The 23,871-nt window shown below is 41.5% G+C and overlaps 1 long non-coding RNA gene across 1 annotated transcript in view; it reads left to right on the top strand.

Moving 5' to 3' along the window:
- The window catches only part of LOC130272660 (uncharacterized), a 76,612-nt gene extending 56,482 nt beyond the window's left edge, over positions 1 to 20,130 (top strand). The window contains exon 3 of the long non-coding RNA XR_008843668.1: positions 20,023 to 20,130. This is a non-coding gene — a long non-coding RNA (uncharacterized LOC130272660). The remainder of the gene's footprint in view (positions 1 to 20,022) is intronic.
- Positions 20,131 to 23,871: the final 3,741 nt, after the last annotated feature.

Raw genomic sequence — 23,871 nt, 5'->3', positions numbered from 1 at the left:
TTTTTTTTTTTAATGAGTATGTTTAAAAAATGTGTTATCTTTTTTATACAGTCTAGAAGATTTATTATTTAGAATGGTTATAAAAAGCTTGGGTTTGTTTAAACTACCTGCATATAACGGCTTACTTCAAAGACAAGTCAAGAAAATAGAAGTTTAAAGAGGATTTAAGGAATACAAACATATTTTCCAGCTCTGGTTTGTGAAAAGATTCAACATAATTTATATGGTTTACATTCCATCTCAGTTTCTACTTCTTTGATTACAAAAAGGGAGTTATCTATGTATGATATTATGGGTAAATTTCCTTGGCCGAGTGTCATTTTAGTTTTTTATTTTGTGAAATTTGGGTAATATCCCTCTTTATTGTTCTATTTATATTAGACACACATTGCATTACTGCCCTGTAGGATGAGGACTAGAGATGAGCGAAATGAACACATAGAACCAAAAGCTCAGTTTGGCTAGAATTCAAACTCTGGGTGGTTTGGTTAGGCAGAACTTGCTAAAATAACATCAGCCACGTGGCAGAATGGAGGAAGTATCAAATGACCTCAGAGAATCTTATAAGGCCTTTCAAACAGTATTCTCAGCCATGCAGGAGGCAATATAGGGGTGATGTCAAAACCACTATAAAAGCCTATGCACAAAGCTTCAGCAGCCAATTTAGAGATAGCATGTGTTAGGTGAAGATCTCTTTGAGGGACACTAAGCAGCGAACAACACAGATAAGTATAGGACTGCACATATATCATAATTATAATAAAGCAGCACTGTAGAGAGAGATATTTGCATCTGCTCTGTCAGTGCAAAATCAGTTTTTATTGGAAATTGTGTGTAAAATTATTTTAAAAAAATGCATAGAGGGATTTGTGAACTTTTGTCCACTTTCTAGGATGCTTATTCTGTTGCTATACTCTAAAATGGGGATCATTTTTCACAACTTGTAAAAAGCCATTGGATCTTTACTCTTTCGGCACAAATAGGTGAACCATACTTTTAAAAGCTCACTCTAGAGAGGACCATTAACCACTTTTACAATATGAGTACTGGAGATAAGAAAAGACACGACAACTCACCATGGTTGACAGCTGTGCAGCGATGGTCATTTGACGTGAAACGGACGTTGCCTTGTCCCCACACCTTATCCACTCTCCCCGATCCTCGTGTATGTGCGTCTGAAATGTATGTGAATTTGCCATGCATTCCTGACTAAACCATCGCTGCACAGCTGTCAACCATGGTGAGTTGCCGTGTCTTTTCTTATCTCCAATACGTCGTATATAGCTTTAATTTAGACACTGAGCACCGCATTGACCTGTGTTACAGACCGCTCACTACACATGTGACTAATTAAGTGCTCACCATGACAGGCATTTATCAAGCGATTTAGTAAATTTTTTTTTTACTAAAAATGTCGCACAAATGTGGCAACTGCAACTACGCGATTTTTCGTGCAACATTTTGACCGGAAAGCGAGAAAAGCAAGTTTTCCAAAACTTAACTACGTAGTAATAATTTTAAAATGGACTACGGGTAGTCTGGTATTTATTAACTGCGACAGTCGCAACTGCGCAAAAAAAACACCACAACAAGGTTTAAAATTAACTAAATTTACTCAGCTCAAACATGGAGCAGAAAAAGCTACTACCAAAGTAAAAAAGAAAAAATTGCTTACGTGAAAGAAAATTATCAACAGGCTGAAACCAGTTGATAAATAAGTCACACATAAGCAAAAAAGAATTAAAAAGCAAAGAAAAAAGTACTAAAAAAGGAATACATAAGCAAACATTGATAAATATCCCTCGTTGCTAGTATACTCGCAGTGCCTGGCTGTCATCTTCTATATTGGACATATTTAACTTTTATAATATGTTTATTCTTTGCTGTTCTAACAGGTTACACCTTAAGGGTCTATTCACACGTACAGTATTCTGCGCAGATTTGATGCGCAGATATAGTGCGCAGGATTTTCTGCTGCAGATTTCAATGTAAACTGAATGATTGAACACAGCTTGAAATCCTGCGCATCAAATTTGTGCATCAAATCTGCACACAATATTGTACAGGTGAATAGACCCTTAAGATCTCATAAAGAGATATGTAAACATTTAATTTCCTACCTTTAGATAATTGAATGTGGTGCAACAAGTCACCATAGTACCTTCTATTTTTACTTCATAAGAACTTTATCGACATATTTTTAAAACAACTAAGGCTCCTTTCACACTATGAAATAGTTCAGTTTAGGAACTTCCGCCAGACGTTCCGTCACTATATCGGGGAAAACCGTCTGTTACAAAACCCCTGACGGCCGTGACTAAATCGCATTGCAGCCTATGGGGTTTTGTAACTGCCCGTTTCCACCCGTATATGCCCGCAATTTATTACGGACATTATGCAGTGACAGGGCATCATGGCGGAAAAATTACTGCATGCATAGTGTGAAATGAGCCTAAAAATTATACTTAAGTTCTATTTGCACTTTTTCTAGGCACATTGGTCACCTGAGTTCTGGAATTTTCCAGTCATGTTGTAGTCATTGGTTTAACTTTACATTATCAGTATCAGAAAAGTGTAGTTCAAAATCCCCTCAACATACATAACTTACTAATAGAGTGTTGTCACAAATTGGACGGGCTTCAGTGTGCTTTTGCTTGACTCAAACCTTACAGGAAGTTGTATAGTCCTTTACTTTTCAGTGAGGAGATTGCCTGGGTCCTCCCTTTTTCCCTCCCTAGACAATGCATCATCTTCTGCTATTTTAGGAGGTGTGGCTAGGTTTTGTCTCTAAGTTCTAGGCCCACCCTTTGAGTGATCTTACCACCACTGACCAGCCTCTACAGCCTACATCACCATCTGCCTGTCATAAACACACACTTTTATTAGGACATTCAGGGAAGAATGAAGCATATTTATTGTGTGTTGCCTTATACTGAATAAAACCACAAGTCTTATATGGAAGGGAAGATAATAAGGGTCCCTCTAATACCCTAGCAGATGATGCACACCCTTGGTGTAAAGTTAAATTATATCCACAAAGAAATACACCAATTAGGTAAATGAATAAAACATAACTTTTACTTAAAGATCAAAACATAAAATAAATCAAATATAAGGTTACCGTAATAACACCAACAGTGTGGGGGAATAGGGAAAAGGGTAGAGGTGAATACCTAATCTTGACTACCTACAATGGGCCCTTCCTAATATAGTGTGGTTAGGGTAAGGGAATTAAAAGCAGATGGTGGCAGAACCCCAACGCGTTTCATCCTGTAATGTGCAGGACTCATCAGGGAGTAGACATAAATTGCTGATTTCATTGTTTACAACACTGATCGTGTCATCTGTTACATTATTGATCATGTATATTCGATCTTCTGTATGAATTCATGGTTTTTATTTATTTTTCTCCAATTCCCATTTATATCGTAGTATCATATATCCTGAATTATTTCCATATTTACTATAATAATTGGCTGACCTCCTATCTTCTATTGCTTCATGAGATATCTTTTCACTATCTTTTTTATCATTTTGGACTGTCTACTGCTCAAAATCACTATTTATAACTGAGTGGAACGCATATGCGTTCCATAGACCGGAAGTCGTCGATACTTGCGGTTTTCCGTTTCTGGAATTTTTTCTTAATTTAGGATTTTTGAAATGTATTAGGTGTCCGATTATCTATCTCCACTTATCATCTTCCTAAGACCCCAATTGAGGCCACGTTTACCATACTGGTGCTCTAAGGGGCTTTATACATCTTGCCCCTATCTTCTCTATGGTGGAACGCATATGGGAAATGGGGAAAAGGGTACAGGTGAATACCTAATCTTGACTACCTACAATGGGCCCTTCCTAATATAGTGTGGATAGGGTAAGGGAATTAAAAGCCGATGGTGGCAGAACTCCAACGCGTTTCATCCTGTAATGTGCAGGACTCATCAGGGAGTCGACATAAATTGGTAATGTTATCAATATTCAATATTTAATACCAATAAACAGTTATACATATAGAATAGAAAGCAAGTTAGGTCAGTCAGGCACTGTCGTATGCAGTCAGTAATACGGTGAGGTGGTAAGGAATAGTGACAAGATAGATGCAACATATAACATTACACAATAGGCACTGTTACACCAATACAAAATCAGAATTATTAAATAATATTAATATAGAATGATATAGAATAAACTCCCAGGGGATCCAAATTCGAACCAAGATGTACAATATCCCTGAAAGATGATGATACAAATATTCAGTATATGATCCATAATGTAGATATATAAATGTAAAACAGATAATAATAAAGCTTACCTGACAGATAAATACTGGATGATTGTTGTAATAGTGATAAAAGGTGTAACAGTGCAATGAGAACGGTCTCTAAAGGTAGAATAGAGAAATAATAAGGGTCAATAGAAGATCAAATGAATCTGTGTTTGACCCAAAGGTAAATGTCTTACCTATGGTCACTAAATTCCGGACCTGGTTGTACCGGATGATAATGTACAGATATAAACCCAAATGCAAAATGACTGAGAAAAGAGAACAATAAAGAAGGAAATCCATAAGTAACAGAAACTGAAAAAATCAAGAGAATGAGCCCCCATATTAAGTAATAGAATTACCTGCTAGTGGCTGAAGTGGATACTTCAAAAAGGTAGCAACCAGAAAACCACATGATCCAACTGCGGACCAATATATGGAGGGTTATTTAAACCAATTCACCAAAAGATCACCGAAGTGATCCACTAATTCCCTATATTTCCCATATATTTATTAAAAGGTATAATCTTTATTAATTTCAAAACACCAACAAAAAAGGAGTTAAAATTTGCAGTGTATCTCTCCTCCTGTATTATTAATTATCTGTGCCAGCCAGGCATCACCTATTATCTACCTGTGTGTACCTGCAGTGTACACACGGTTAGTGGAGGAGTCTGCACTGTATATTAAAAAACCTATCCTATGCCCCCCTCGACATGTTTCGCCGCAAGACGCGGCTTTGTCAAGAGGCTTAAGGGCACCAGAAAACCACAGTGCAGGTCGGTGAAATCACCTATAACCCAAGTGGGGCTAAAGAAAGAGGTGTATATGTGTAAAACATATATTAGAATTGACCCCATACATTAAAGAGTAATGTAATACAAAATAACAATAAGAAAGATGCAATTTACCTACTGGATGAGACAGCAAAGGATATCGCCGGTGATCCCTCCAGGTGGAGGACACCACTGACATCTAGAGCGCAATCCGCTTGTTTTATATTACCCGGACCGGAAGTACAATGACTTCACGTCCGGTCGGTGGAACGCATATGAGAAGATAGGGGCGAGATGTATAAAGCCCCTGAGAGCACCAGGATGGTAAACGCAGCCTCATTTGGGGTCTTCGGAAGAAGATAAGTGGAGATAGATAATCGGACACCTAATACATTTCAAAAATCCAAAATTAAGAAAAAATTCCAGAAACGGAAAACCGGAAGTATCGACGACTTCCGGTCTATGAAACGCATATGCGTTCCACTCAGTCACAAATAGTGATTTTGAGCAGTGGCTAGGTGGATCTATTGCCTACAGACCGTGACACCATCTGGCTTAAATGAGTCACTCTCTTTTACATCTTTCATTTGCTGATTTCATTGTTTACAACACTGATCGTGTCATCTGTTACATTATTGATCATGTATATTAGATCTTCTGTATGAATTCATTGCTTTTATTTATTTTTCTCCAATTCCCATTTATATCGTAGTATCATATATCCTGAATTATTTCCATCTTTACTATAATAATTGGCTGACCTTCTATCTTCTATTGCTTCATGAGATATCTTTTCACTATCTTTTTTATCATTTTAGACTGTCTACTGCTCAAAATCACTATTTATAACTGAGTGGAACGCATATGCGTTCCATAGACTGGAAGTCGTCGATACTTGCGGTTTTCCGTTTCTGGAATTTTTTCTTAATTTAGGATTTTTGAAATGTATTAGATGTCCGATTATCTATCTCCACTTATCATCTTCCTAAGACCCCAATTGAGGCCGCGTTTACCATCCTGGTGCTCTCAGGGGCTTTATACATCTTGCCCCTATCTTCTCTATGGTGGAACGCATATGCGTTCCACCGACCGGACGTGAAGTCATTGTACTTCCGGTCCGGGTAATATAAAACGAGCGCATCGCACTCTAGATGTCAGTGGCATCCTCCAACTGGAGGGATCACCGGCGATATCCTCTGCTGTCTCATCCAGTAGGTAAATTGCATCTTTCTTATTGTTATTTTGTATTACATTAATCTTTAATGTATGTGGTCAATTCTAATATATGTTTTACACATATACACCTCTTTCTTTAGCCCCACTTGGGTTATAGGTGATTTCACCGACCTGCACTGTGGTTTTCTGGTTGCTACCTTTTTGAAGTATCCACTTCAGCCACTAGCAGGTAATTCTATTACTTAATATGTGGGCTCATTCTCTTGATTTTTTCCCTTTCTGTTACTTATGGATTTTCTTCTTTATTGTTCTCTTTTCTCAGTCATTTTGCATTTGGGTTTATATCTGTACCTTATCATCCGATACAACCAGGTTCAGAATTTAGTGACCACAGGTAAGACATTTACCTTTGGGTCAAACACAGATTCATTTGATCTTGTATTGACCCTTATTATTTCTCTATTCTACCTTTAGAGACCGTTCTCATTGCACTGTTACACCTTTTATCACTATTACAACAATCATCCAGTACTTATCTGTTAGGTAAGCTTTATTATTATCTGTTTTACATTTATATATCTACATTATGGATCATATACTGAATATTTGTATCATCATCTTTCAGGGATATTGTACATCTTGGTTCGAATTTGGATCCCCTGGGAGTTTATTCTATATAATTCTATATTAATATTATTTAATAATTCTGATTTTGTATTGGTGTAACAGTGCCTATTGTGTAATGTTATATGTTGCATCTATCTTGTCACTATTCCTTACCACCTCACCGTATTACTGACTGCATACGACAGTGCCTGACTGACCTAACTTGCTTTCTATTCTATATGTGTTACTGTTTATTAGTATTAGATCTTGAATATTGATAACATTACCAATTTATGTCTACTCCCTGATGAGTCCTGCACATTACAGGATGAAACGCGTTGGAGTTCTGCCACCATCTGCTTTTAATTCCCTTACCCTATCCACACTATATTAGGAAGGGCCCATTGTAGGTAGTCAAGATTAGGTATTCACCTGTACCCTTTTCCCCATTCCCCCACACTGATGGTGTTATTACGTTAACCTTATATTTGATTAATTTTATGTTTTGATCTTTAAGTAAAAGTTATGTTTTATTCATTTACCTAATTGGTGTATTTCTTTGTGGATATGAATAAAACCACAGGCAGAGAAGCAGACAGGAAATGATTGCAGCAGGTTCTGCAAATGTACTAATTGAAAAGCAGTCTGCTGTGTACTAAAATGTTCTGCAATAACTCTGGGCAGGGAACTGGCAGAGAGAGGAAGTGGTGGGAACAAAGTTGACCAGTTTACCTATTTAAAGGGGTACTCCACTGTAAAACATTTTCTTTTAAATCAACTGGTGCCAGATTTCTAAAACAGATTTGTAAATTACATCTATTAAAAAAATCTTAGCTGCTGTTATGATCCACAGGAAGTTCTTTTCTTTTAAAATTCCCTTTCTGTCTGACCACATAGCTCTCTGCTGACACCTTTGTCCATTTTAGGAACTATCCAGAGCAGGATACATTTTCTATGGGGATTTGCTCCTACTCTGGAAAGTTCCTAAAATGGACAGAGGTGTCAGCAGAGAGCACAGTGGTCAGGCAGAAAGGAAATTCAAAAAGAAAATAACTTCCTGTGGATCATAACAGCAGCTTATAAGTACTGGAAGGACAAAACATTTTTTTTATAGAATTAATTTACAAATCTATCTAACTTGCTGGCACCAGTTGATAAAAAAAAAAAAAATTCCCAGTGGAGTACTCCTTTAATAACCCCTTAACGACGCAGGACGTATATTTACGTCCTGCGCCAGCTCCCGCGATGTGAAGCGGGATCGCACCGCGATCCCGCATCATATCTCGTCGGTCCCGGCGCTCATCAACGGCCGGGACCCGCAGCTAATACCACACATCGCCAATCGCGGTGATGTGTGGTATTAACCCTTTAGAAGCGGCGGTCCGCCGCTTCTAAAGTGAAAGTGAAAGTGACCCGGCTGCTCAGTCGGGCTGTTCGGGACCGCCGCGGTGAAATCGCGGCGTCCCGAACAGCTGACAGGACACCGGGAGGGCCCTTACCTGCCTCCTCGGTGTCCGATCGGCGAATGACTGCTCCGTGCCTGAGATCCAGGCAGGAGCAGTCAAGCGCCGATAACACTGATCACAGGCGTGTTAATACACGCCTGTGATCTGTGTAAAAGATCAGTGTGTGCAGTGTTATAGATCCCTATGGGACCTATAACACTGCAAAAAAAATGTAAAAAAAAAGTGTTAATAAAGGTCATTTAACCCCCTTCCCTAATAAAAGTTTGAATCACCCCCCTTTTCCCATAAAAAAATAAAACAGTGTAAAAAAAAAAGAAAAATAAACATATGTGGTATCGCCGCGTGCGTAAATGTCCAAACTATAAAAATATATCATTAATTAAACCGTATGGTCAATGGCGTACGCACAAAAAAAATCCAAATTCAAAAAAAGCGCATTTTTGGTCACTTTTTATACCATTAAAAAATGAATAAAAAGTGATCAAAAAGTCCGATCAAAACAAAAACCATACCAATAAAAACTTGAGATCACGGCGCAAAAAATGAGTCCTCATACCGCCCTGTACGTGGAAAAATAAAAAAGTTATAGGGGTCAGAAGAGGACATTTTTAAACGTATAAATTTTCCTGCATGTAGCTATGATTTTTTCCAGAAGTGCGACAAAATCAAACCTATATAAGTAGGGTATCATTTTAACCGTATGGACCTACAGAATAATGATAAGGTGTAATTTTTACCGAAATATGCACTGCGTAGAAACGGAAGCCCCCAAAAGTTACAAAATGGCATTTTTTCTTCGATTTTGTCGCACAATGATTTTTTTTTCCGTTTCGCCGTGCATTTTTGGGTAAAATGACTAATGTCACTGCAAAGTAGAATTGGCGACGCAAAAAATAAGCCATAATATGGATTTTTAGGTGGAAAATTGAAAGGGTTATGATTTTTAAAAGGTAAGGAGGAAAAAACGAAAGTGCAAAAACGGAAAAACCCTGAGTCCTTAAGGGGTTAAGTAATTGTATTGTTATTGATTCTTATAATATTATTAAAAATATTAAAAATACAATAATAATGCAAAAAAATATACATCATGGGCATTATTCTCAGGGATGTGCAAAATTCCTATTAATTTTCTTAGTTCAATTATATGCAACTATCATGAAGCCTCTAGAGAATTTATTATATGAGACTAGATCAAAGAGGGTTATTTAGCGTCAGCTAAATAAATGCAATATTAATGCATAGTTATGTCCCAGGGCAGTCCCCTATCAAAGAGGATGCATAGTTTAAATATTTTGAAAAGTCTCCTTCATTATATTGTATATTATATAGGGCACACAGAACTGAACCATTTACCCTTACTAGTGTATTCATTAAAACATTTGAAGAGGAGCCAAGCCAAGTTTTTTTTTATTTACCATGGAACAGTTTTATCCCTTTTAAGAGTTTATAATGGAATGTATACACTATTACATGTGCACCACACACTTCTACAGTGATATAGTTCTCATGCCATTTAAAAATATTAGTGTAACATTAAATATATCTATTTTATAGGATGTTTTGCAGATAAACATTATGAAATAACATAAAAAATGGATGACAAAAATTGAATTTATGGACAATTTAGATGGAATTCATGGACAGTTTAGGTGGAATTTATGGACAATTTAGATGGAATATATGTCCAAAAAAGGGGTCAGTCATTAAAAGATAATACAGAATTAGGTTGGGTTCACATGTAATATTTTGACAGTATTTGTTCAGTATTTTGGTCAGTATATAAAGCCAAAACCAGGAGCGGAACTGACACAAAGAAAAACTAGTCTGGAAATATTGTTACGCCTAGCGCTCCGGGTCCCCGCTCCTCCCCGGAGCGCTCACGGCGTCTTTCTCCCTGCAGCGCCCCGGTCAGTCCCGCTGACCGGGAGCGCTGCACTGTCATGGCCGTCGGGGATGCGATTCGCACAGCGGGACGCGCCCGCTCGCGAGTCGCATCCCAGGTCACTTACCCGTCCCGGTCCCCTGCTGTCATGTGCTGGCGCGCGCGCGCCAGCTCTCTGAGACTTAAAGGGCCAGTGCACCAATGATTGGTGCCTGGCCCAATTAGCTTAATTGGCTTCCACCTGTTCCCTGGCTATATCACATCACTTCCCCTGCACTCCCTTGCCGGATCTTGTTGCCTTGTGCCAGTGAAAGCGTTTAGTGTGTCCAAAGCCTGTGTACCTGAACTTCTGCTATCCATCCTGACTACGAACCTTGCCGCCTGCCCCCGACCTTCTGCTACGTCTGACCTTGCCTCTGCCTTGTCCTTCTGTCCCACGCCTTCTCAGCAGTCAGTGAGGTTGAGCCGTTGCTAGTGGATACGACCTGGTTGCTACTGCCGCAGCAAGACCATCCCGCTTTGCGGCGGGCTCTGGTGAAAACCAGTAGCCTCTTAGAACCGGTCCACTAGCACGGTCCACGCCAATCCCTCGCTGACACAGCGGATCCACAACCCGTAAGCCGAATCGTGACAGTAGATCCGGCCATGGATCCCGCTGAGGTGCCGCTGCCAAGTCTCGCTGATCTTCCCACGGTGGTCGCTCAGCAATCGCAGCAGATTGCCCAACAAGGACAGCAGCTGTCGCAGTTGACCGCCATGTTACAGCAACTTCTGCCTCTGCTACAGCAGCAACCATCTCCTCCGCCAGCTCCTGCACCTCCTCCGCAGCGAGTGGCCGCTCCTAATCTACGCTTGTCCCTGCCGGACAAATTTGATGGGGACTCTAAACTCTGCCGTGGATTTTTGTCTCAGTGTTCCCTGCATATGGAGATGTTGTCGGACTTGTTTCCTACAGAACGGTCTAAGGTGGCGTTTGTAGTAAGCCTTCTTTCAGGAAAGGCCTTGTCTTGGGCCACACCGCTCTGGGACCGCAATGATCCTGCCACAGCCACAGTCCAGTCCTTCTTCGCTGAAGTCCGGAGTGTCTTCGAGGAGCCAGCCCGAGCTTCTTCTGCCGAGACTGCCCTGTTGAACCTGGTCCAGGGTAATTCTTCAGTGGGCGAGTACGCCATCCAATTTCGTACTCTTGCTTCCGAGTTATCACGGAATAATGAGGCTCTCTGCGCGACCTTTAAAAAAGGCCTATCCAGTCGCATCAAGGATGTGCTGGCCGCACGAGAGATTCCTGCCAACCTCCAAGAACTCATCCATTTGGCTACCCGCATTGACATGCGTTTTTCTGAGCGACACCAAGAGCTCCGCCAGGAAAAAGACTTAGATCTCTGGGCACCTCTCCCACAGCATCCTTTGCAGTCTACGCCTGGGCCTCCCGCCGAGGAGGCCATGCAAGTGGATCGGTCTCGCCTGACCCAGGAAGAGAGGAATCGCCGTAGAGAAGAAAATCTCTGTCTGTACTGTGCCAGTACCGAGCATTTCTTGGTGGATTGCCCTATCCGTCCTCCACGCCTGGGAAACGCACGCACGCACCCAGCTCACGTGGGTGTGGCGTCTCTTGGTTCTAAGTCTGCTTCTTCACGTCTCACGGTGCCCGTGCGGATTTCTCCTTCAGCCAACTCCTCCCTCTCAGCCGTGGCCTGCTTGGACTCTGGTGCCTCTGGGAATTTTATTTTGGAGTCCTTTGTTAATAAATTCCGCATCCCGGTGACCCGTCTCGTCAAGCCGCTCTACATTTCCGCGGTCAACGGAGCCAGATTGGATTGCACCGTGCATTACCGCACAGAACCCCTCCTGATGTCTATTGGACCCCACCACGAAAGGATTGAGCTCTTCGTTCTCCCCAACTCTACCTCTGAGGTCCTCCTCGGTCTGCCATGGCTCCGGCTTCATTCTCCCACCCTTGATTGGACCACCGGGGAGGTCAAGAACTGGGACTCTGCCTGCCACAGGAAGTGCCTCTCCCCCCCTCCCAGTCCCGCCAGGCAAGCCTCTGTGCCCCCTCATGGCTCCCGTCCTTGTGTCTCCCTGCAACGTACCAAGCTTCACCCTCTGCCCTCCCTCCCCATTCCAACTCCTGCTGTACTGCCTCCCGTTGAGGAAGCCCTCCATTCTTTCCCGGTGTCCTCATCCCAGGGGAGGCAGTTACCGGACAAAAAAAAGGGGAGACCTAAGGGGGGGGGTACTGTTACGCCTAGCGCTCCGGGTCCCCGCTCCTCCCCGGAGCACTCACGGCGTCTTTCTCCCTGCAGCGCCCCGGTCAGTCCCGCTGACCGGGAGCGCTGCACTGTCATGGCCGTCGGGGATGCGATTCGCACAGCGGGACGCGCCCGCTCGCGAGTCGCATCCCAGGTCACTTACCCGTCCCGGTCCCCTGCTGTCATGTGCTGGCGTGCGCGGCTCCGCTCTCTAGGGCGCGCGCGCGCCAGCTCTCTGAGACTTAAAGGGCCAGTGCACCAATGATTGGTGCCTGGCCCAATTAGCTTAATTGGCTTCCACCTGTTCCCTGGCTATATCACATCACTTCCCCTGCACTCCCTTGCCGGATCTTGTTGCCTTGTGCCAGTGAAAGCGTTTAGTGTGTCCAAAGCCTGTGTACCTGAACCTCTGCTATCCATCCTGACTACGAACCTTGCCGCCTGCCCCCGACCTTCTGCTACGTCTGACCTTGCCTCTGCCTTGTCCTTCTGTCCCACGCCTTCTCAGCAGTCAGTGAGGTTGAGCCGTTGCTAGTGGATACGACCTGGTTGCTACTGCCGCAGCAAGACCATCCCGCTTTGCGGCGGGCTCTGGTGAAAACCAGTAGCCTCTTAGAACCGGTCCACTAGCACGGTCCACGCCAATCCCTCGCTGACACAGCGGATCCACAACCCGTAAGCCGAATCGTGACAAATATTTACTCCTTTTTTCAGTGTTTCGGACTCATTTCTAGATTTGGCTACTGGCCAAGTTCTGACCAAAATACTGACCAAGCCATTATGTGAAAATCCAACTTTACAGAGTAAAATTATCAACTTGGTTACTGGTCAGTATTTTTAAATAAAAGAAGGATTGAAGTGATGCTTGATTTGGAAATGCAAACTGTTAAAGCGTACCTATCATATCCCAGAAAAAAAAAAAGTTATATGTTACTCAGCACCTCATCCTGATCATGTACAGATACTTTTATGAGTCTATCTTCTGTATTTCTTGTAGCTTATATTACTTCACACTGAATTTTCATCTTCTCTCAGGCAGGGTGTGTGTCCCTCTTTTGCCCTCACTGTATATGACTAAACTTCCTCCCTCACTGTGCGTCACTGAGCTGTCTGCCAATCACTGCACTCTGCTCTGTAACCCTTTCCTCTCTGGTTCTCTGCAGCACATGTTTCACAGAGAGGAAGAAGGATTGCTGCCTGCTGTTCTCCTTATACACGATGTAGTAGAGCCCTGTGCAGGACTGGTTTTTCAATCCCGCTCCCGATGATTTTTTTGTCCAATCCCTTCAGCTAACATAGAAATGTACAGATACTAGGGTGCAATGCTCTGCACATACTCCCCATGCATAGCAGTGTGTGTAGTACACACACTGCTATAAATGGGGGGTATGTTCAGAGCATCGCACTCTAGTTTATGTACATATGTGAATAGCAGTGACTGCAGACTCAGAGGCCCTGGGTCATTGAGAGAGGCAATGCTCTGCACATACCCCCACCTGTATAGAAATGTACACTACACATACTGCTATACCCCCTTAACGACATTGGACGTAAATGTACGTCATAGTGACGTGGTACTTACCGCACCATGACGTACATTTATGCGCTGCAATGATCGCGAGCACCGGAGTGGTGCTCCCGTCATGCCCGGCAGGTCCTGGCTGCTATCAGCAGCCAGGGACCCGCCTGTAATGGTGGACATCCGCGATCGCGCGGATGTCCACCATTAACCCCTCAGATGCCGTGATCAATACAGATCACGGCATCTGCAGCAGTGTGGTACTTTGAATGGATGATCGGAACACCCGCAGCGCTGCGGCGGGGATCCGATCATCCAGCATGGCGGCTGGAGGTCCACTCACCTGCCTCCAGTCGTCTTCTGCTCTGGCCTGAGATCGAGCAGACCAGAGCAGAAGATCAACGATAATACTGAGCAGTGCTATGTCCTATACATAGCACTGAACAGTACTAGCAATCAACTGATTGCAATGAATAGTCCCCCATGGGGACATAAAAAGTGTAAAAAAAAGTTAAAAAATGTACAATAAAAAAGCAAAAAAATGTGAAAAATCCCCTCCCTCAATAAAAAAGTAAAATGTCCGTTTTTCCCATTTTACCCCCGCGTGCGTAAAAGTCTGAACTATTAAAATATATTGTTAATTATCCCATACGGTGAACGGCGTAAGCGTAAAAATATAAAAAAAAAGTCCAAAATTGCTGCTTTTTTGTCACATATTATTCCAAAACATTTTTTATAAAAAATTAATAAAAAGTACAACCTAAGCAAAAGTGGAACTGATAAAAAACTGCAGATTATGGCGCAAAAAATGAGCCCTCATATCGCCCCATATACGGAAAAATTTGAATGTTATAGGTGGACAAAATAGGGCAATTTCAAACATACTAATTTTGTTAAAATGGTTTGAGATTTTTTTTTTAAGCGGTAAAATTATAGAAAAGCATATAACATGGGTATCATTTTAATTGTATTGACCCACAGAATAACGAAAACATGTAATTTTTACCGGAAAGTGTAAAGTGTGAAAACAAAACCTTCCAAAATTTGCTAAATTGCGGTTTTCTTTTCAATTTTCCGACATAAATAATATTTGTTTGGTTGCGCCGTACATTTTATGGTAAAATAAGTGATGTAATTACAAAGTAAAATTGGTGACGCAAAAAACAAGCCCTCATATGGGTCTGTGGATGGAAATTTAAGATAGTTATGATTTTTAGAAGACGAGGAGGAAAAAACGAAAATGCAAAAATAACATTTGTCCTTAACCCCTTAACAACGAAGGACGTATATTTACGTCCTCCGCCGGCTCCCGCGATATGCCGCGGGGTCACGCGATGTCCCCGCGGCATATAGGTCGGTCCCGGATCAACGGCCGGGACCCGCGGCTTATACAGGACATCACCGATCGCGGTGATGCCTGTATTAACCCTTCAGACGCAGCGATCAAAGTTGACCACCGCGTCTGAAGTGAAAGTGACCCGGCTGCTCAGTCGGGCTGTTTGGGACCACCGCGGTGAAATCGCGGTATCTCAAACAGCTTACAGGACTGCTGCAGAGAGTTGGGGAGGTGTGAGGGTGAGTGGCCTCCTCTCAGCCAATCACAGCAGCTCACTCACTGCCAGCTCTCCCCAGCCTCTGTGTTCGGAGATCCTCACACACAGAGCGCACACAGGCTTAACCCCTTAAGGACCAAGGACGTACCGGTACGTCCTTGGTCCTGCTCTTCTGATATAACGCGGGGTTACACAGTAACCCCGCGTCATATCATGGCGGGCCCGGCGTCATAGTGAAGCCGGGACCCGCCTCTAATAGCGCGCAGCGCCGATCGCGGCGCCGCGCGCTATTAACCCTTTAGCCGCGCGCTCAAAGCTGAGCCGGCTAAAAGTGAAAGTGAAAGTTCCCGGCTAGCTCAGTCGGGCTGTTCGGGATAGCCGCGGCTAATCGCGGCATCCCGAACAGCTGACAGGACAGCGGGAGGGCCCCTTCCTGCCTCCTCGCTGTCCGATCGCCGAATGACTGCTCAGTGCCTGAGATCCAGGCATGAGCAGTCATCCGGCAGAATCGTTGATCACTGGTTTCTTATGAGAAACCAGTGATCAACATAGAAGATCAGTGTGTGCAGTGTTATAGGTCCCTATGGGACCTATAACACTGCACAAAAAAAGTGAAAAAAAAAGTGAATAAATATCATTTAACTCCTCCCCTATTAAAAGTTTGAATCACCCCCCTTTTCCAATAAAAAAAAAACACAGTGTAAATAAAAATTAAAATAAACATATGTGGTATCACCGCGTGCGGAAATGTCCGAATTATAAAAATATATCATTAATTAAACCGCTCGGTCAATGGTGTGCGCGCAAAAAAATTCCAAAGTCCAAAATAGTGCATTTTTGGTCACTTTTTATATCATTTAAAAATGAATAAAAAGTGATCAATAAGTCCTATCAATGCAAAAATGGTACCGTTAAAAACTTCAGATCACGGCGCAAAAAATGAGCCCTCATACCGCCCCATATACGGAAAAATAAAAAAGTTATAGGGGTCAGAAGATGACAATTTTAAACGTATTAATTTTCCTGCATGTAGTTATGATTTTTTCCAGAAGTCCGACAAAATCAAACCTATATAAGTAGGGTATCATTTTAATCGTATGGACCTACAGAATACATATCAGGTGTCATTTTTACCGAAAAATGTACTACGTAGAAACGGAAGCCCCCAAAAGTTACAAAACAGCGTTTTTTTTTCAATTTTGTCGCACAATGATTTTTTTTCCCGCTTCACCATAGATTTTTGGGCAAAATGACTGACGTCATTACAAAGTAGAATTGGTGGCGCAAAAAATAAGCCATCATATGGATTTTTAGGTGTAAATATGAAAGAGTTATGATTTTTTAAAGGCAAGGAGCAAAAAACGAAAATGCAAAAACGGAAAAACCTCCGGTCCTTAAGGGGTTAATAAAGCCCCCGCTTTCACTTCCTGTATTCTGACTGAGATGCTGATGTTGCTAACATCGGTAAGACCATAGTAACAGGTGTAGGACATTTTGTGAGGACCTCTAGTGGCCCCTATTATAGGAGCAGTTTTCTAAGGGAAACTGTGGGGGGGGGGGATTAAATAGTATTAGAGATATACTTATTTTCTATTGTTTTTAAAAATATAGTTTTTGGTGACAGTGGCCATTTAAGTGAACCATATCTTATTGAAAAAATAGAGTAATAATGCCCACCTGTTATATTTTATAGAAAAAATGCCCTCCTGTTCCCCAAATAGTAATAATTCCCTCCTGTACCCCATATATAGTGAAAATGCCCCCTTTGTTCACATATAGCAATAATGCCTTTCTGTCCATCTATATAGTAAGCATACTCTTCTGTGTCCCCATATAGTAATAATTATGTCCTAATAATGAACATGGTTCAGAAGTGAAGCATTTTCATTAATAAACTGAACACAAGGAGCATAATCTGAGATTAGTTAGAGGAATTTTGGAAGCAATGTGAGAAAATCATTAATTTATAATGATTATTTATTTTCTTTTAGTCTTTACAGAACCACAGGTGGGATTTTACTACCCCCCATGGACTGGTTGAACTTATTTTAATGAGCCCAAGAAAAAAAAAATAATAATTAAAGGAGTACTCCTGGATATAAAAATGTATCCCCTATCCTTCAACCTTCAGCTCTCTGCATAAAAAGAGCAGTGTCGACCAACACGAAGCTGTGGCCAACACTGCTCCCTTCAAGCAACTCAAAGGGAGAACTGGAGATACCCGAGCGCAGCGCTCCGGCTCTCCCCTAGAGATGCATTGAGGGGGCGTGTTGACCACAGCTTTGTGTGATGGTGGACATGCGCCCTTTTCAGGATGAGAGTCCAGCGGTTGGACTCCCTAAGATCTGACACCTAACCCCTATCCTTAGGATATGGGATACATTTTTATATCCCGAAGTACTCCATAATTCAATTAAATACCCCCTATAGAAGGGAAGATCACCAGCAGCCCACTGTATTATAGCAAGAAAAAACTATGCTACAAATAGGGTGAAAAACTTGTGTGCTTCTGGCAGGACTAAGGGAAAACAAATTATTGTTAGGAATTAACAATTTGAATAATAATAAACACACCCAATTGCGCTGTGGTATGGAACAATAGGTTAAATGTATTCAATGTGGCACAATTTATAGTACAATATATACCAATAGTATACTTAGGTGCACTAGTATTTAAATGTATGTAATTAATAGAACAATGGTCAGTACCTGTGGCTGATGGTCCTAGTAAGTACAGCTGTTGATGCAGGTGAAAGTAGATGGTAGTGAAAAGATGCAGAAACTGAGCACTGCAATAAGAAGCTCCTTTGTTATGGTAAAGTTGATGCACAGATCCTGTGGAGTTCAGCGATGTGTCCTGCTGAACTCGCTGTACCAGCTGGCAGTGTCGGCATCCAATTCAGGAGCTGCGATGCCGTAGTATAGAAATGGAATGAAGAATGCTAGCAGTTTTAACTTTCTCTGTGTGTAAATACAAAAATGTAGTATGTACAAGTAGTAGAGGTTTACCGTAGTATCTCTGGTCTGTGTTTGGATCATCTCCCAGATGATGCTAGGGGACAGCCCCGGCCGGCGGCATCTCTACCATGCTCTCTGTCCACTGTAGGATGTGCCCGATGGTTCCTGGCTGCTAATAGTGACGTCACTATAGTTTACTAGAAAAAAGACTACAGCAGTGTCTGAATCCTATGTCGTTTTGGAAGCTGAATGGCTTCCTTCCTCAGGGATTCCTCCCTAAGGAAGGAAGCCGTTCAGCTTCCAAAACGATTGCCATGCAATATTTGAAATTACCAGCAAATAGGATGAGAAGAATCTCATCCTTCCTAAAGTCTTAAGTGTGAATATCTTGCTCTTAAAAGGATGCAGGATGAAGAGCCAAAACAGGAAGAGAAATCAACTGATTCTGATTCATTAGTGATGGTTCCTTGGGAGCAAAGGTAGGAATAAACCTGATGGAATCAGTCCTGGTGGAACTTTGTGAAATGTTCATTGGAAGAGAATGCATTGAGTTCACCAACACTACCCTGCCAGAACTTCCTCCATCTTATCCTTGTCAAGGTGCTCTAGAATGTGGGTTTCTAGAAGGGCCTGCTTTGCTGAGGGAAGAATCATTGTGTAAACAAATGTGTCCAGAGGATCTTCTAAGAGGTCTATAGCATAGCCTTCTGGAAGTATCCTTAAAGGGGTACTCCGGCACTAAGACATCTTATCCCCTATCCAAAGGATAGGGAATAAGATGCCTGATCGCGGGGGTCCCGCCACTGGGGACTGGGGATCTTTCACGCAGCACCCCGTTACCACGCCCCCTCCCATAGGCTTGTATTGAGGGGGCGGAGCCATGACATCACAATACTCCGACCCCGTGATCGGCAGTCATCAGACCCGGAGCAAACATGCTCCAGGGGCTGATGGTATCGGGGTGCTGCGTGAAAGATCACAGGGGTCGCTAGCGGCGGGACCCCCGCTATCAGGCATCTTATCTCCTATCCTTTGGATAGGGGATAAGATGTCTTAGTGCCGGAGTACCCCTTTAGACCCAAGGGTCTTGAATGACATCCTCAAAGTGCTCTAGATGCTCTCCAACTGAGATATGAGAAGAGGTAATTGAAAAATGTCCGGAACCATGGCAGGTGGATGGGGGTATAGCTAAGAGCCTTTACGAAGCCCACAGTCAGGTTGGAATGCTTGTCCTTGTTTCCTTCACAGGATTGTATATAACCTCTTCTCTGTACTCCCCAGTCTTCCTAGGGCCTCAACTGGGAATTAAGCTTTCCCCCATGGTACTGTCTACCTATGTCCCAAAAGGACTGCTGAAAAAGACTCTTCCCCTTTTTGTCTGACCAACCCTCCATAATGCAGTCTAACTCAGACCCAATGGGAAAATTGCACAGGTTATACTTAGAAACGTTTTCAGGAGACCCCAGCTTCATCCATAATGTGCTGCTTTTGTCCGTCACCAGCCCTATCATCTTTGCAGCGAGCTTCAAATGGTGGGGGCAGCGTAACACATTTATTCTGTTGCCAGGTTGACGGTCTTGAAGGACGCTAAGATATCATCTCTGAAAACCCCACCATGAATGTCTGCTTTGATTTGCTGCTGCAGGACTGCATATACACTGCGTATTCTCCCACAAGAAGACTCTCAGGTTTACCCATGTAAGCCATGACTGACTCTCGGGCCCACCTCCAAACCTCATTACACACACAGGGTAGAGTATCTTCAGATTTTGCACAGCGTGCGAATATGCTATGTGTGACCCTACCCCGGCAGCATCACTCACACTAACCTTCTGGTACTGCCTGTTAGTGTAGATGACACTGAGAGTGGTCACCTTATGTTCCTAGATGCCATTGTTCCTGAAATAAAATTGTTCCTGAAATAAAATATGTAAATTAGTGCACTCAGGGCTTTCCCTAGCCCCCAAGGTGCCCTGGTTATTCTTCCCAGCTGGTCTCTTACTCATGATCCCTAATGAATATACATGTTTCCCTTTCTGCGCATAACTGCTACATGCTGGGATCTTGTTCAATCTGACACCCCCAGCCCTGACTAGATCAGCCATCCCTGACTATTATCGCACAAATGTCCAGGATCTCTGCGGATAGTAGCTACAGGCAAAAAATGGGGGCATATGAATTAGGGGGCCATGAGTTAGGGACCAAAAATTTCCTTGTGCACCAAAATCCTAATGTACATATTAAGATTTTTAACGACATCTCGGGAATGGAGGTACCTAAGAAGATAAGGTAACCCCTATTTTGATCACCCCCAGTAAAAGGCAGTATCAGCAGTTAGTGCAGGTGATATTGCTGACAGATTCCCCTTAATATTTGAAGAATGTTGTTATTATTATTATTTATATTATTAATAATATTATTTGTATTATTATTTTCCTTCCACCAAAAAGTATGATGAAATCCTACTACTATGTACATTGTTATTTAAAAACGGTTTTGCATAATTTTTCTTCTGCTTTGCTAAGGTTAACACATTAGGAAATTTACTTATGGAGCTGCAAAATCCTTTCTATTTGGCAGGCACAGGAATCTGGATCGGGTCCTAATGCTAAAGAGCTCAACTGGTACTCAAATTACTAAATGCTATAATTGCAACGTTATAGCTCTGTGGTGTATAAATACTCAAGCAGGACACAACATTATGTGGAACACATTGAACACAATACTACAAAGAGTAGTTATTGTCACATGGCAATGTGGAAAGTCACTTGCATACAGGGATATGCCTGCACTTGTGTACATTCATATCTTAAATAAACTAATATTAAGGTTTTATTAAAGTTCAGTTAACCTGACTTTATAAATAAAATGATGCACACACGAAATCAAATATTTAAAAAAAATTTCAGTTTATAGGATTTTGCTGAAAAAGCCCTTGATTTACTAAATTAGTCTAAGCCTTGTGAGTAGTTGTTCACAATAATCCACAATTTGACTAAAAATCAATAACACAGCAAGTTCATGTAACTGTCCTATAGGCTGAAAAATGGTAGCACTCTAGTGAATAGATTTTTATTCTATATTTGTCTATATTTATGCTATTTATTGTGTACATTTGAGGGTAGGCTGTTTTTGTGTATGCGGTCAGTGTAGGTGAAAATGTATTTGCGTACAAAGATTAAAGGGTTTTTAAAATTTCATAAAGTTATACCCTGTTCATAGGATAGCAGATAGCTGGCTGATCAGTGGGAGTCCCAGAACAACATAGGGACACATATGTGCAGCCACTGCTCTATTCTTTCTTAGGCTGGGTTCACATATTTACGGCGTCGGGCACAGTTTCCCTCCGGCGTGCACCGGAGGGAAACTGATGCTAGAACTGATCCCATTGATTTGAATGAGACAGTTCACAATCATCCAGCGTCTCAATTTTGACTCAAGGATGATTGGACACACCAGAGGGCAACGGACAGGGTTCCCCTGTCCGTTGCCCAGAAAAAAATGGATGCCTTATGCCATACAACTGATGACAAGTTTTCTTAAGTTGTGGCATCCGTTGCACTGAGATTTAGGCTGCGTTCACCTATGCCAGATGCCAAACATATATGAACCCAGCCTTAGTGAGCCTTCCAAATGCTGCTGAGGGCAGTGCTTGGCAACCTTCGGAGAGCCATGGAGAATTAATTAATGAATGAATGAAGCTGTGTCGGCAAATGTGTGGCCTGTTCATTCAGGGCTTTATTGTTACGGCATTCTGGGGATCACTGGGGGTCCATCCCCTAAGCATTATAAGCCACTGTGTGCAATAGCTTTATAGTATATAGAAATATAAAGTATATAGTATATAAAAAAGTCAATATTTCTATAATAATACTGCTATGTCTAAATGTATCGTGTGATAATCATGAAATACCATCACAACACTGCATTTTGATGTACTTTTATATAGTCTGTTTTATATAGTGTGTGTTGTTTATATCCATGTGCTGTGTTTGAGTGTGCATTTTGTTCTGTGTTTATTTTAAAATGTGGGCCCCATTGCAAATGTTTCATGGGGTCTCAATGTGACTTACCATGAGTATTAGTAGTCATTTAAAAAAAAAAAAATGGAACAGGGAATAAAACCACCAAAGTTTGTTGTGATCTGGAGATTTTCTCTTAGTTAAGTAGCATCTTAACATCATAGCAGAAAGCAAGAGGTTACATTGGATTTTAGAAGCCTACTGGATATACAAGACAGCATCCTAATTCTGTTTTACTAGATAGCATGTGAATAATAGGTAATATTTCAAGCATATAATTGGGTAAAATAAAATTAAAGCACAACACTTTATTCATAAAACACACATACACACGCACACATGTACTGTCAGAAACACACGGAATTAAAATGTTCTTTTTTTCCCATTAGTGTTCCATAAGCGGATTGAAACTTCACACAAAGACTATAATTGCATCAAGAGATTTGGAAAAATTAATTGGCGCTGTGATTTAAGAAGCAAATAAGGAATGCCACAGAGTGACATTATATACTGTGATCAGAAGCTGGAACTTCAAGGCAGTCAGTGCAGTTGGTGATTCAATCGCTCAGTATACAGTAAACCCAAAGGGAAGCCAAAACTGCAGTCAAGGAAGTGACAAATTGTTTGAGATATTGCATATCATATTTTGAATATATTTAAGTAAATTAAGTTTAATTAAATGTTATTTGATTGTTAGTTAATAGTTAAGAATGTGTGATTTCTTTGTTTTTAAAGGATACTAAAAGAAACAACCAAAAATGGCTTATTATATAAATGAAGTTTCTATTAAAAACATTTTTAAAATGTTTTAACCCCTTAAGGACATAGCGTTTTTCCACTTTAGTTTTTTCCTCCTTACATTTTAAAAATTATAACCCTTTTAATTTTGCACCTAAAAATCCATATGATGGCTTATTTTTGGCGCCACCATTTCTACTTTGTAATTAAATCAGTCAGTTTATCCAACAAATCTATGGCGAAATGAAAAAAAAAAATCACTGTGCGACAAAATGGAAGAAAAAAAAACGCCATTTTGTAACTTTGGGGGCTTCTGCTTCTACGCAGTAAATTTTCAGTAAAAATGATACCTTATCTTTATTCTGTAGGTCCATACGATTAAAATGATACCCTGCTTATATAGGTTTGATTTTGTCGTACTTCTGAAAAAAATCATAACTACATGCAGGAAAATGTATAAATTAAAAATTGTCCTCTTCTGGTATGGGGGCTCAATTTTTGCACCGTGATCTGAAATTTTTATCGGTATCATTTTTGTTTTGATTGGACTTTTTGATCATTTTTAATTCTTTTTTTTATGGTATAAAAAGGGACCAAAAAAGACGCTATTTGGGACTTTGGAATTTGTTTGCGTGTACGCCATTGACCGTGCGGTT

The sequence above is a fragment of the Hyla sarda genome, chromosome 5 (assembly GCF_029499605.1).
Source record: "Hyla sarda isolate aHylSar1 chromosome 5, aHylSar1.hap1, whole genome shotgun sequence".
NCBI classification, from domain to species: Eukaryota; Metazoa; Chordata; class Amphibia; order Anura; family Hylidae; genus Hyla; species Hyla sarda.
Note: the sequence above shows the minus strand (reverse complement) of the source record. Positions and strands in the feature narration are given on the sequence as shown.